Consider the following 14,334-nt stretch of genomic DNA (forward strand, 5'->3'; position numbering starts at 1 on the left):
CAGTGCATGCGGCCACTATTTTGCTGTTGTTGTTGTTGTTGTTGGCATGCAGCCGGCAATGTAACCACTGTGCTATGGGCGCCGAGCCTCCTATTTTGCTGTTGTTGTTGTTGGTATGCAGCCGGCACTGTAACCACTGTGCTATGGGCACTGAGCCTCCTATTTTGCTGTTGTTGTTGTTGTTGTTGTTGGCATGCAGCCGGCAGTGTAACCACTGCTATGAGCACCGAGACTCCTATTTTGTTGTTGTTGTTGTTGAGACACAGTGTCATTTTTTCACCCTGGGTAGAAAGCTGCAGCATCATAGCTCACTTCAGACTCTTAGGCTTGAGAAATCCTCTTGTCTCAATCTCCTGAGCAGCTGGAACTACAGGTGACCACCATAATGCCTGGCTACTTTTAGAGTCAAGGTCCTGCACTTGCTGAGGCTGGTCTTGAATTCTGGAGCTCAAACAATTCACCTACCTCGGCATCCCAGAGTACTAGGATTACAGGCATAATCTGCCCACCCTTTTCTGCTCCTTTTAGTCTTTCTTTTTTCAATTTTTTACCTTAGGGTTTTTTTGTTTGTAGTGTTGTGTTATGGTTTTGGTTTGCTTTGTTCTATTTTGTTTTTCCATTTTTACTTTTTTCAAAAGGGATCAATTTTTGGTATGGGTTTTCTACCCATTTTATCTTTCCTTCCTTTTCATTCCTCTCCTTTATTTGCTCTTTTTGTATAGATTTTTCTACTAATCTTTCCCACATAAATTTCTCAAACAACAAAGTACCTCTTTTTTTACATTTTAGATAATTTTATTTTCAATTTTCTTTATATGCTTTTTTTTCAATTTTTCTGATCTGTTTTATTCTATTTCAATCTATATTCCATTTATAGGACAAAGCCTCATTCTGAGGCCTGGGATGGGGTGCCATGGCATTGGCCTGGCTAAAGGAGACCTTGAGCCTCTGGTCTAGGGTGTCCTTCTACCTTGAGCCTTTAGAAAGATGGTATTGGTAGGTTCCCATTATGACCTACTGCTGATTTTTTTTTCCTCTGTATTTGGAGAAGGTTGGGTCTTGCTTTTGATCGGGCTGCTAAGGTGCTCCTGACCTTGAGGTACCCACCCACGCCATCCCTTCAGAGGCCTGGAATTGTGGGTGTGGGTCAAAGCATCCTGTTGAACATCATTATTCCCATTTCCCTGTTTTTCTTCTCTCCTTTTTCCCAATTTTTTCCTTTCGCTCCCCTCCCCCCATTTTTTCTCTTTTTCTTTCTTTTCTCCCTTCCCATTCTTCATTCTTCTCTTCCTTTTGGCCCTATATCAAAAGGCCACTTCAATACCTAAGCACAGAGACAAGGCAATTTAAAGAAAAGAAAGAAGTAAAAAGGAAAAGTAGAGGAAGGAAGTGAACAAGAAGAAAATACTCATGAGGAGAAACCAATAGAACAATTCAGTGACATGAAAAAACAGAACAGATTAACACACCCTCCCCCAAGGGATTTTGATGCAGCTACCGCAGAGGATTCCACCTATAAAGGATTTGTGGAATTGACAAAAAGGGAATTTAAAATATGGATAGCAAAAACAATAAAGGGAATTAAAGGGAAAGTGGAGAATAACCAAACTGAAATTCAAAAACTGACCCAAAAGCTGGGTGCAGTGACTCACAACCATAATCCTAGCACTCTGGGAGGCCGAGGCAGGTGGACAGTTTGAGCTCATGGGTTTGAGACCAGCCCGAGCAAAAAGTGCAACCCCATCTCTACTAAAAATAGAAAAACTGAGGCAAGAGGACTGCTTAAGCCCAAGAGTTGGAGGTTACTGTGAGCTATGACACCACGGCACTCTACCCAGGGAAACAGCTTGAGACTCTGTCTCATTAACAAAACAGAAAAAAGACCCCCCAAATGAATGAAAGACATGAAGAAATTAAAAAGGATGTATCAAAGCTTAAGGAAATGAAGGAGTCATTCAAGGAACTTAAAGATGAAGTACAAAGAATAACAGATTAGACCTGGAAAGAAAGAATTTCAGAGCTAAAGGATAAAGCTCTTAAACTAACCCATGCAACGAAAGAGGAAGAAGAGAGAGAAAGCTGAGCATTCACTTTGAAGGAGAATGAAGGAACTTCAAGAAGTGTGCAAATATACAAATTATAGGTATCCCTGAAAGGGAAGAAGAACATCCCAAAGGAATGGAAGGAAGCCCTAATGGAGGATATCATAATGAAAATTTCCCAAGCTGGGCACAGTGACTCACACTTATAATCCACTCTGAGAGGCGAAGGCAACCGGATAGCTTAAGCTCATGTGTTGGAGACCAGCTTGAGCAAAACCAAGACCCTGTTTCTACTAAAAATAGAAAAACTGAGGCAAGAGGACCGCTTGAGACCAAGAGTTGAAGGTTGCTGTGAGCTATGATGCCACAGCACTCTACCCAGGGCAACAGCTTGAGACTGTCTCCAAAAAAAAGGAAAGAAAAAAATTTCCCAAGCCATCACCAATGATTCTCACACACAATATTCAGAGAGCCATTGAACCCTAAGTATCTCAACACAAACTGGGTATCTGAAAGACACACTGTAACGAACAGTTAAAAGTCAAGAAGAAAGAGGGAAACTCTACAAGCGGCCAAGAGTAAGCTCCAATTGACCTACAGGGGCAGATCCATCAGGGTAAAAGGGAACTTTTCAGCTCTAATCTGTTATTCTTTCCACTTCATCTTTAAGTTCCTTAAATGACTCCTTCATTACCTTTAACCTTCTTAAACAAAATAATTTTCAGCCCAGAATTCTGAATCCTGCTAGTAGCTTCAAATTCAATGGAGAAATCAAACTACATACAAGCGAACATTGAGATAATTTGCCAAAACAAGACCAGCTTTACTGGAAATACTCAGACCTGTTATCCACACTGATCATCAAAACAGACCACCAGCAAAGTAAACACCTAGAAACAAAAGGAAAAAACAGCTTCCACGATGTGGAAAGGGATAAAACTAAGCAATGGACTTTCACCAAAAAAATAAATAGAACTCCACCATACTTAACAATTCTCTCAATAAATGTAAACAGCTTGAAATCCCCACTAAAGAGGCACAGGCTGGCTAACTGGATTAAAAAAAAAAAAAATCACTAGCTATCTATATGTGAAGAAACACACCTAACCGCAAAGGGCAAAACAAGACTCAAGGGTGAAGGGATGGAAAACATTATTTTAGGTAAATGAAAATCAGAAGAGAGGAGAGGTTGCAATCTTATTTTCAGATCCAAGTGGATTTAAAGCAACTAAAGTTAAGAAAGAAAAGACAGTCAATTCATTCTGATCAAAAGAACAACACAACAGGAAAACATTTAAATTCTGAATATTTATACACCCAACTTAAATGGTCCCAGATTTATGAAACAGACTTCAATTGATCTATACAATATGATATCCTACAACACCATAATAGCTGGACGGAGACTTTAACACTCCTTGGACAAAAGTAGACAGATCCTATAAAGAAAAACTAAACAAAGAAATAAGGGACTTAAATACAACCCTAAAACAATTGGGCTTACTAGACATATACAGAACATACCATCCCAAATGAATATACATTCTTCTCATCAGCCCTTGAATCATACTCCAAAATAGATCATATTCTAGGACACAAATCAAGCCTCAAGAAAATTAAAAGAACTGAACTTTTACCTTTGTGTATCTTTTCAGACCACAAGGCAATAAAGGTGGAACTCAAGTGTAATAAAATTTTTCATCCCCACACAAAGGCATGGAAAGTAAACAACCTTATACTGAATAACAGTTGGGTCAAGGAGTAGATAAAGAAGAAAATTGTTAAATTCCTCAAACATAATAATGAAGCCATAAGCTACCAAAGCCTGTGAGATACTGCAAAAGCAGTCCCACGAAGGAAATTTATCACATTAGATAACTACATCCAAAAAACAAAAAGAGCACACTGGCAATCTAATGAAGCATCTCAAAGAAACAGAACAGTCCAATCCCAAACCTATCAGAAGAAAAGAAATAACCAAAATTAAATCAGAAATAAATGAAATTGAAAAAAAAAAGAATCATTCAGAAAATTAGTGACACAAAAAATTGGTTCTTTGAAAAGATAAAATTAATAAACCTTTGGCCAGATTAACTAGAAAGAAAAAAGATCTCTAATAGCCTCAATCAGAAAAAAAAGGAGAAATAACAACATATACCACAGAGAAAAGAGATTTCTCTGGCTACTACAAAAAACCTCTATGCCCAGAAATTTGACAATGTGGAGGAAATGAACCAATACCTGGAATCACAACATCTCCCTTGACTTAACCAGGAAGAAATAGATCTCTTGAACAGACCAGTATCAAGCACTTAAAGAAACAATAAAAAAGCTTCCAACCACAACAACAAAAAATCTCTGCACCAGATGGCTTCACATCAGAATTGTATCAAACCTTCAAAGAAGAGCTTATACCTATACAGCAGAACATATTCCAAAACATTGACAAGGAAGGAATCTTCCCCAACACATTCGGTAAAGCAAACATTATCCTGATACCAAAACCAGAAAAGGACTGAACTAAAAAGGAGAACTACAGATCAATTTCACTAATAAATATTGATGCAAAAATATTCAATAAAATCTTTGCAAATAGATTACAGCTACACATTAAAAAAATTATACATCATAATCAAGTAGATTTTATCCCAGGGATGCAAGGTTGGTTTAACATATACAAATACATAAATATAATTCACCATATAAAAGAATCAAAATTCAAACCATACGATCCTTTTAATAGATGCAGAGAAAGCATTTGACAAAATATAGCATCCTTTTCCAACAAGAACACACACAAATATAGGCACATATGGCACATTAGTTAAACTGATCAAAGCCATCTATGACAAATCCACAGCCAATATTATACTGAATGGAGTAAAACTGAAAGCTTTTCCACACAGAAGCGGAACCAGACAAGGATGTCCATTACTATTCAACATAGTACTGGAAGTTTTAGCCAATGCAATCAGACAAGAAAAAGAGGTGAAGGGCATTCAAATGAAGGTAACAAACTCTCATTACCTGATGATGTGATCTTATACTTAGAAAACCCCAGAGACTCGACCATGAGACTCCTGGAAGTGATCAAGAAATACAGTAACATCTCAGGGTATAAAATCAATGTCCACAATTAGTCACCTTTGTTTACACCAAAAACAGCCATGTTGAGAAGCAAATCAAGGACACAATATCCTTCACAGTAGCTTCAAAGAAAATGAAATACCTAGGAATATACCTAAAAAAAGAGGTGAAGGACCTCTACAAAGAAAATTATGAAACACTAGGAAAAAATAGCAGAAGATATTAACAAAATCACAAACCATGCTCACGGCTGGAAAGAATCAACATTTTTTTTTTTTGTAGAGACAGAGTCTCACTTTATGGCCTGGCCCTCGGTAGAGTGCCGTGGCCTCACACAGCTCACAGCAACCTCCAACTCCTGGGCTTAAGCGATTCTCTCGCCTCAGCCTCCCGAGTAGCTGGGACTACAGGCGCCCACCACAACGCCCAGCTATTTTTTGGTTGCAGTTTGGCCGGGGCCGGGTTTGAACCTACCACCTTCAGTATATGGGGCCGGTGCCTTACCGACTGAGCCACAGGCGCCGCCCTCAACATTGTTAAAACGTCTATACTACCAAAGCAATCTACAGATTCAATGCAATCCCCATTAAATCACCAACAGTATACTTTGAAGAACTGACAAAAGTAGTTCATTTTGTATGGAACTAGAAAAAAACCCAGATAGCCAAAACAATTCTTAGTAATAAAAACAAAGCGAGAGGCTTCACTCTACCAGACTTCAGGTTATATTAAAAGTCCACAGTGATCAAAACAGCATTATAGTGGCACAAAAATAAATAGCGTCCTAGACATATGGAACAGAATAGAAAACCAAGAGTTGATACTAGTCTCTTACCACCATCTGATTTTCGATAAACCAAACAAAAGCCTACGCTGAGGGAAAGACTCCCTATTCAATAAACAGTGCAGGGAGAATTGGATAACCACATGTAAAAGACTGTAAAAAACCACATGTAAAAGGACCTGCACCTTTTCACCACTTACAAAAATTGACTCAAGAAGGACAAAAGATTTAAATCTAAGACATGAAATGATCAAAATCCTAGAAGAAAATGTGAGAAAAACTCTATGGATGTTGGCTCAGCACCTGTAGCTCAGTGACTAGGGTGTCAGCCACATACACCGGAGCTGGCAGGTTCGAACCCAGCCCAGGCCTGCTAAACAATGACAACTACAACAACAAAGAAAAATAGCCAGGCATTGTGGCAGGTGCCTATAGTTCCAGCTACTTGGGAGGCTGAGGCAAGAGAATCTCTTAAGCCCAAGAGTTTGAGGTTGCTGTGAGCTGTGACACCATAGCACTCCAACGAGAGAGACATAGTGAGACTCTGTCTCAAAAAAAAAAAAAAAACTCTTATGGATGTTGGCCTGGGGAAAGATTTTATGAAGAGAACTTCAGTGGCAATCGCAACAACATCAAAAGTAAGCAAATGAGACTTAATTAAGCTGAAACACAGCTAAGGACACAACAATTAAAACAAATGGATAATAAACAAATAAAACAAATAAGACAACCTTCAAACTAGGAAAAGATATTTGCATATTACAAATCTGACAAAGGGTTGATAACCAGAAACTACAGAGAGCTGAATTATTCAACAAAAAACAAGAGCAAACAACCTCATCTATCACTAGGCAAGAGACATGAATAGAACCTCCTCTGCATAAGACAGAAGAATGGCTAAGAAACATGAAAAAATACTCATTGTCCCTCCCTAATCTTCAGAGAAATCGAATCCACCCCTGAAATATCACTTAACTCCAGTGAGAATAGCCCATATCACAAAGTCCCAAAGGCGCAAATGCTGACACAGATGTGGAGAGAAGGAAACACTTCTATACTGTGGGGGGACTGTAAACTAATACAGCATCTTTGGAAAGAAGTATGGAGAATCCTCAAAGAACTCAAATTAGACCTCCCATTTGATCCCACAATCCCATTGCTAGGCATTTTGCTACCCAGATGAAAAATCATTTTATCATAGGGACATTTGCACTAGATTGTTACTGCAGTCCAATTTACAATCGCCAAGATGTGGAAATAACCTAAATGCCCATCAACCCAAGATCAAGAAGCTGTGGTTGTATGTATATACAATGGAATACTATTCAGCCATAAAAAAGATGTATTAACCTGGATGGAGTTGAAACACATTCTTCTTAGCAAAGTATCACAAGAATGGAAAAGCAAGTATCCAATGTACTCAATACTAATGTGAAGCCCATAAACGATTTTATACATGCCCACATAAAGAAAAATTCAAGTTAATTCAATAAGGGGGGGTGGTGGAGGAAGGGGCAGAGAGGAGAGGAGGGAGGAAGATTGGTGTGCTCCTACTTAATGGGCACAATGTGGGAGTATATGGCACAACTCTAGGGTGCAATAGGGTCTACACAACTACAACAGGGTCTATACCTAAGAAATGCAAACAATGTAACCTAATTCTTTATACCCTCAAGTTAACCTGAAATTAAAAAAGTATAAATTAAAAAAAGCCCAATCTACTACTATACAATCGTCTATCTTAACAACTTATACCTCTAAATCTATTTAAATAAACAATAAAATAAAATGAAATATATACCTAAAATTTATCTATAAAACATATGATGTTACAATTTTTTTCTTTGCTTTTTTTTTTTTTTTTTTTGCAGTTTTTGGCCGAGGCTGGGTTTGAACCTGCCACCTCCGGCATATGGGGCCGGCACCCTACTCCTTTGAGCCACAGGCACTGCCCTGATTTTACAATTTTTTTAATGACTAGCTCTTTTTCTTTTCAAAGTGGTATTTAAACAAAGAACTTTGCCACAAAAAAATGAGAAAGTTTGAAGGCTTTCTACAATACATAAAACCTTTTTATACAATACACACACACACATTCACACACACACGGTACCAAAAAAAGTATATATGTTTTAAGAAAGGAAAAAATAAAAATGGTAATACACACCAATAACATCCGTTATCATGTATGTTGTACCTTATATCTCTTATAATTGCAGAAGTCAAAAGTGACTTGAGTATTACAATTATAATACAGTTTTTTCCTTTCTTAAAATGTGTGTTCATTTTTTGGTATCCTCTGTATATAAACTCATATATTACCTCATATGCTTAAAAACAGAAATACCCAGTGAATAATAGAGCATGAGATTTCTGAAAGCTTTAGGAAAATATATTAGTCTGCATTTCTCCAGACCTGACCTATCCTAAACAATAATCACATTAAGTCTAATTGTACGCTAGGTATCTCCCACAAACTCAAGAGGTATAAAGTCAAGTAAAACCTCATCTCCTCCTACTCCATCCCCTCCAAATCACTTCATACTTCAAAATGTCCCATCCACTATTCTCTTTGTTAATCCTTGCCTTCCTAAGACTTATTTAACATCTCTAAATTGTTTCTTATAATTTCTTTTCTCACCACCTTAGTCTAAACCCTATACATGCAAAATACTTCATTTACCTTCTCTGCCTCTAATCTTTCCTGCCTCCTAATCACCAGATGTCACCATGTTCCCAATCTCACAAGCCAGGCACCTCTGAGTAACCTTCCATTCTCTCCTGCATCCAATTATCAAACTACTTATTCAACTTCAGAAGTGTTTTTCAGATCTGGCCTCCCTTCTTTATACTCTTTGCCAATCACTTACTGGAGAATATCAGTTCTCTCTCTCTCTCTCTCTCTCAAAATACTACAAGAGCATCTGTGACATAGTAAGAAATATATATTTGGTCTCTGTCCCTGATTTCTAACACAAAACTCCTAAAACCCTGTATTTCCTGAGTGACCGGGAAGCTGGACACATCTGTTCTGACACATGCTCTTTGATTCCAGCTGCTAAGATAGAGCTCCTGAATCCCTTGGTCTTTCCTGGGAGATAGAAGCATCTTTAGTTCTAATGAGGTGACTCTTGGTGAGCTCCTAGATAATGTCCAGATGAGAGCTGGTCACCAGAAAAACCAAGCCATGAGTAAAAGTGTAGCCTTTTCAGCCCCCTCACCCTCGTCCTCCAGGAAGGGAAGAAGGGCTGGAAATTGAGTTACTAATTGATCATCCGTAAAGATGGGGTTTGGAAATCTTCCAAAATGGTGAACATATGGAGGAGTTAGGAGGGTGGCAAACTCAGACAGGGCTTAGATGCACCATTTCCCTTCCCACATGCTTCGCGCACTGTACGTCTTCTTCTAACTGTTCATCTATCTCCCGAGACTTTAGAACATCTTCTATAATAAACTGGTATATGTAAGTAAATATTTCCCTGAGTTTTATGATGTGTTAGAATAAATTATCAAACCTGAGGTAAGAATGCTAGGATCTGCCAATTTACAGAAGTTCAGAAGATCTAGACTTGTGATTGGCATCCAAAGTGGGGCAGTCTGCTGGAAATGAGACTTTCACCTGTGGGATTTGCACTAACGATAGGCAGTCAGGGTCAGAACTGAGTTAACTTGTAGGACATCATCGAGTGGGTGCATGCTGAGAACTGGAAAATTGGAAAATTGGTCAGTGTAGAATAAACCGCCACACATTTTTTTGGAGTACAGCATTGACAGGACAGGAAAAAAATTTTCTTTCTGTCCCAAAGCAATTCTCTTAATATTAGATCCTCACATTCAAACTGTTCTTCTTACTTCCACAAAAGTGAACATTCAGTAAAAATACAAATGCTTCTCATCAAGCCTCTGCTTTTCTAAAACCTCTCCTAAGGTAACTACCACAATAAAACAGTAATTGTTCTTTTCTTTTCTGAGCCACTCTGTCACCTGGGCTAGAGTGCAGGGCTGTCTTCAACTTTGATCTCCTGAGCTCAAGCTATCCTCCTCCTCAGTTTCCCCACCCTGCAGTCTCCCCTCTCCCCCTCCCCCAGTTACTAGGACTACAAGCACACACCACCACACCAGAGAAGTTTTCTACTCTTTCACAGAGACATTTCTACTTTGTTGTAGAAACAGAGTCTCAGGGTCTCGCTCTTGCTCAGACTGGTCTCAAACTCCTGGCATCAAGGGATCCTCAGCCTCAGCCTGTCAAAGTGCTAGATTACAGAGGTGAGGCAACATGCCCAGCCTAAACTTAGTATGAACTAAAAGAATCTTAAGCCTCTCACCCAACTGAATAGACCTCCTCTGGACAAAGGGTACTCTAAAAATACCCTAAAGCTGAGTTGCTGGCCATAAGAAAGGAGGTCAGACATGCCTCCTCATGCCCCCTTCCCTTCTTGAAGTTATCCTCTGTCACTCACCAACAGGCCTAAGGCTATATACAAGGCAAAGTTTAAAGCACACCTGCAAGTCATCAATTTACTTAACAGATCCCTTAAGTTTGCATACATATCCAGTATAAGTCCAAAGGCCTGTTTCTGATTAATAAACTTCCTTATCTTAAAACATACCAACCCTTTACATAAACTTCATTTTTTTAACCAATTACAAGTCAAAGAATATTTCAATCCATCTATAACGGTAATGCCCAATCTGCTTAGAGATATCCTGCCTTTGGAGGCTAAACCAATATACACCTTCCATGTATTGATTTATAACTTTACATATAATTCCTCTCTCCCTGAAATTTATATAAAATTGTAACCAAACCACGATGAGACCACTTGCTCAAGGCTTCTTGAGCGTGGCTCTCCCAGCCTTAGTCCCACATATTTGGCTCAGAATAAACCTCTTTAAATATTACATAAATTTGGGTCTTTTCTGTTGACACTCATAATTTTAACAGAGAATTCTGGAAAAGCGCAGTTTAAGTCAGCTGTGACCATTTAATACATGCCACAAATGAAAATTATTCTAACTCTTAGTTTTCCTTCCTCTTTAAGTGAAATGAGGCTAACAGGAACACATAGAATAGTTGCCAAAATTAAAACAAAATGGTGTAAAGGCCCCCATTTGAAAGGCAGAGATTATCAAACTAGATGAAAAAGCTAAACTGAACTACAAACATACGCTACTTACAAAAAATGTACTTCAAATACAAAGGCACATAGAATTAGTTTTTTTGATAGTTTTTTTATTTTACTGAAATTAAAGCTGAATACAATAACTAACTTATAAACTATAGTATTTAGCCAGAGATAATAGTTCCTCCTGAAAAAGGATATTCACCTCCACTCATTGCATTTTTTTTCAAGGTATCTTACTGATTTTAGATAGAATTTAAAATTCACCTTAAAGATAGAAACAAACAAAAGGACTAATCAAACTGACAAAAACTAATAAAAATATGCTCCAATTTACTGACAGAATCATGGGCACTTCATACAATACTTAGACTCTACCAGTTTTAAGTAAAATAAATAAGGAAAAAGTTATAATTAGAAAGCCAGTCTTTCCCCTTGGGGAAACAAAAAGCCACTTTTGACCAATTGTTCCCTACATATACATATACTGTATATTATTATAAGCTTCTTCAGAGAAGCAAAACATATTTGTCTTCCTGACACTGGATTATCTAGCATCTGTTAGTTTTTTACATCAGGAAGGCAACTGCAAGTGTTGGGCCCAAAAGTATTTCTGGTTTACTCTTGAAAAGACCACTCAATATGCTTTTCTACGTACTGAACACAAATTTATGCAGTATGTTCAACATCGTCTCCTTAAATGATCAATACAAGCTAGCACAGATTCTGATTCCTTCTACTGCACCCCCAAGGAATTCAAATCATTATTGGTGCAATTAAAAAAGAGAAAATGCATGTCAGTAATTGGAAGGCTGTTTTATAAGAGGAGCTGGTATCTCTGATTTCACTTCTTTGTATGGAACTGCACAGACAGCATGATACCTGAGCGAATAAATCAACTATCATGATCAGAAGGGCTTGTCAATCCATCATCTTTGCTTTATCATGTGCAAAGTGTGCTACTGCCCCCTGAGCTTCTTGCATTTCTCTTTTCTTGAAAAAACAGTGCTTGATCCTTTCCAAAATAACCAAAGAAGAAATGAGGCAGAAATTATTTCTTCACCATGATTCCCCCTCAATCCAGAGACTGATAGAAAAGGATGTAACCAGACTCAGAGTTCTTTGAGATATCTGATGTCAACCCGTAGAATTCTTCAATAGCTTGTGCATCTATTTTTTCTACAATGTTGTCATCAAACAACGACCAAAAATCATGACTCTTAACTATTGCAATATAATGGCCTCGGTTGGGACCACTTCCACAGTGAACCACAACAGCAACAAGGTCGTACATTCTGTCTGGATGGGTCACGTCGCCTTAAGTGTTAAATAGACGAAGTTCTAAAGGAAAAACTACCCAGTAAGAAAGTTTTGTATATCGATGAAGCTGATCCATCTATTTAAATCTCTTCAGGTGTAGAGCTAGAATCATGGGCAGCTTTTTAACTTTCATCCGTTTGTGTGCTTCCTGTTTGCTGCGACACTCTTCACAGTAATATTTGTATTCACTGCATAGAGTTTCTGTGTTGCTAAAACCCCTTAAACAGTGAGTAATTGATGTGTTTTGTTCCATATCAACAGAAAGGTCTAAAAAATCTTCATCTTTGCTGCTTATAGTTTCACAAGTAAGACATCTGGTTTCACTAGTTAATGTTCCCTGAAAAATCTCATGAACCCACGTTGGGTCTGGTGTGCTGTTGTTATTTTCACTATCAATATTGCCATTAGGTAAGCGACCATTTTGTTTTTCTTGCTTTCTCTCTTCTTGTAAAATATCAGCAATTGTATTTAGTAGGTAATTTAAGAATTCATGAGCATCTTGTTGCATGTAGTTGTCAAAAAGTTCATTTTCTTTCGTAACCTTGTTATGAACTTCTTAGGAGGTATTACTCGAACCTTTTTCTTCTGAGTGGCTATGCTATGGAAGAGATCTGCTAAGCATGTAAGAAGGTTCTCTCTTATAGGCTAGAACTTTTTCCCCGAACGGACGACAAAAATAAAGTGCTTGAAGAACTGAATTGCAGTAGCAGGTATTCCCAACATTGACTAATCCAAAATAGTGCTCATTGACTGGAAACTCTGGACCAATCTCTTTCTCTAATGCCGAAGCATTAGCGCCCAGGGTACAGATGGAGGCGAATTTGGAGTCTGTCATTAGGACTTCCATCCGCCCAGCGCCATCTTCCACCCAATCACAGCGGCCGCCTGCTCGCACCACAGGCAGCAGGAGGACCCCCAGCCGCCGCGGACCCACGCACCGGGCCTGCTGGGCTACCCCTGCCATCGACGCCGGCGCTCAAGCACTCCCGGCCTCAGGCCGCCGGCACATGGAGTTTTAAAGTAATCGTGATAGGGCCCAGCACAGGGACCTGCCCTAAATAAAATGGAGGGCAGGGACATAGAAATAAGTGCACAAGTCCCACCCAGGAAGGAAAGTGTACACCAATCCCCACCACCCCAACCCTTATATTCCCACCCGGCATGCTGACTTAACCCAAGTGCTGACTTCCTTTTCAAATTTGGCCCGCTCCCACCTGAGGGAATGAAGGCCACGTTGCCCCCACAAAACCTGGACTCCATTTCCTTTTGCTCATTTCTTAGTGTAACCTCTCAAATGGGATAGAAAAAAAACTATGCTGACATAACTCAATAAGTTAGAATGGCTATATTAATATCAGACAAAGTAGGTTTAAAAGTAAATACTATAACTAGCAGCAGAAGGTCTATGGATAAAGGGACCAATTAATCGAGAATACCTAGCAATCCTAAACATTTAGGAACCTAGAAACAAAACTTCAAATATAGACTCGGCGCCGTAGCTCAGTGAGTAGGGCACCAGCCACATACATGAAGGCTGGTGGGTTCGAGCCCAGTCTGGGCCTGACAAACAACAATAACAACTACAACCAAAAAAAATAGCCGGGCATTGTGGTGGGCAACTGTAGTCCCAGCTACCCTGGAGAATGAGGCAAGAGAATTGCTTGAGCCCAAGAATTTGAGGTTGCTGTGAGCTGTGATGTCACAGCACTCTTCAGAGGGCAACATAGTGAGACTCTGTCTCAAAAACAAAAAAAAAGAAATATATTTGGCCTTTGTCCTGGTTCTTGTAATAGGGAACCCTGGAATTCCCGGATAGAGTTTCTTTTGTTATTCATGATGATGTCCTTTAATAACTGCTGAGTTTAGGTTAATGAGGTACTTAGGAAGGGGCCCCCAAGATAGCTTCAGCATGGAGCAAGGCACCAGAAAGACCAAATGATTAGAAGATAAGAGGGACAGAATTTTCAGCCTCCTACCC

The 14,334-nt window shown here is 38.9% G+C and overlaps 1 protein-coding gene and 1 pseudogene across 9 annotated transcripts in view; both read right to left on the reverse strand.

Annotated features, from left to right (window-relative positions):
- The window catches only part of STAU2 (staufen double-stranded RNA binding protein 2), a 329,861-nt gene that overhangs the window by 259,824 nt on the left and 55,703 nt on the right, over positions 1 to 14,334 (reverse strand). The window lies entirely within an intron of this gene.
- On the reverse strand, positions 11,235 to 13,456 carry LOC128563783 (ubiquitin carboxyl-terminal hydrolase 12-like; annotated as a pseudogene). Its single transcript, XR_008373889.1, has one exon. The product of XR_008373889.1 is annotated as a ubiquitin carboxyl-terminal hydrolase 12-like (transcript).

The sequence above is a fragment of the Nycticebus coucang genome, chromosome 13 (assembly GCF_027406575.1).
Source record: "Nycticebus coucang isolate mNycCou1 chromosome 13, mNycCou1.pri, whole genome shotgun sequence".
NCBI classification, from domain to species: Eukaryota; Metazoa; Chordata; class Mammalia; order Primates; family Lorisidae; genus Nycticebus; species Nycticebus coucang.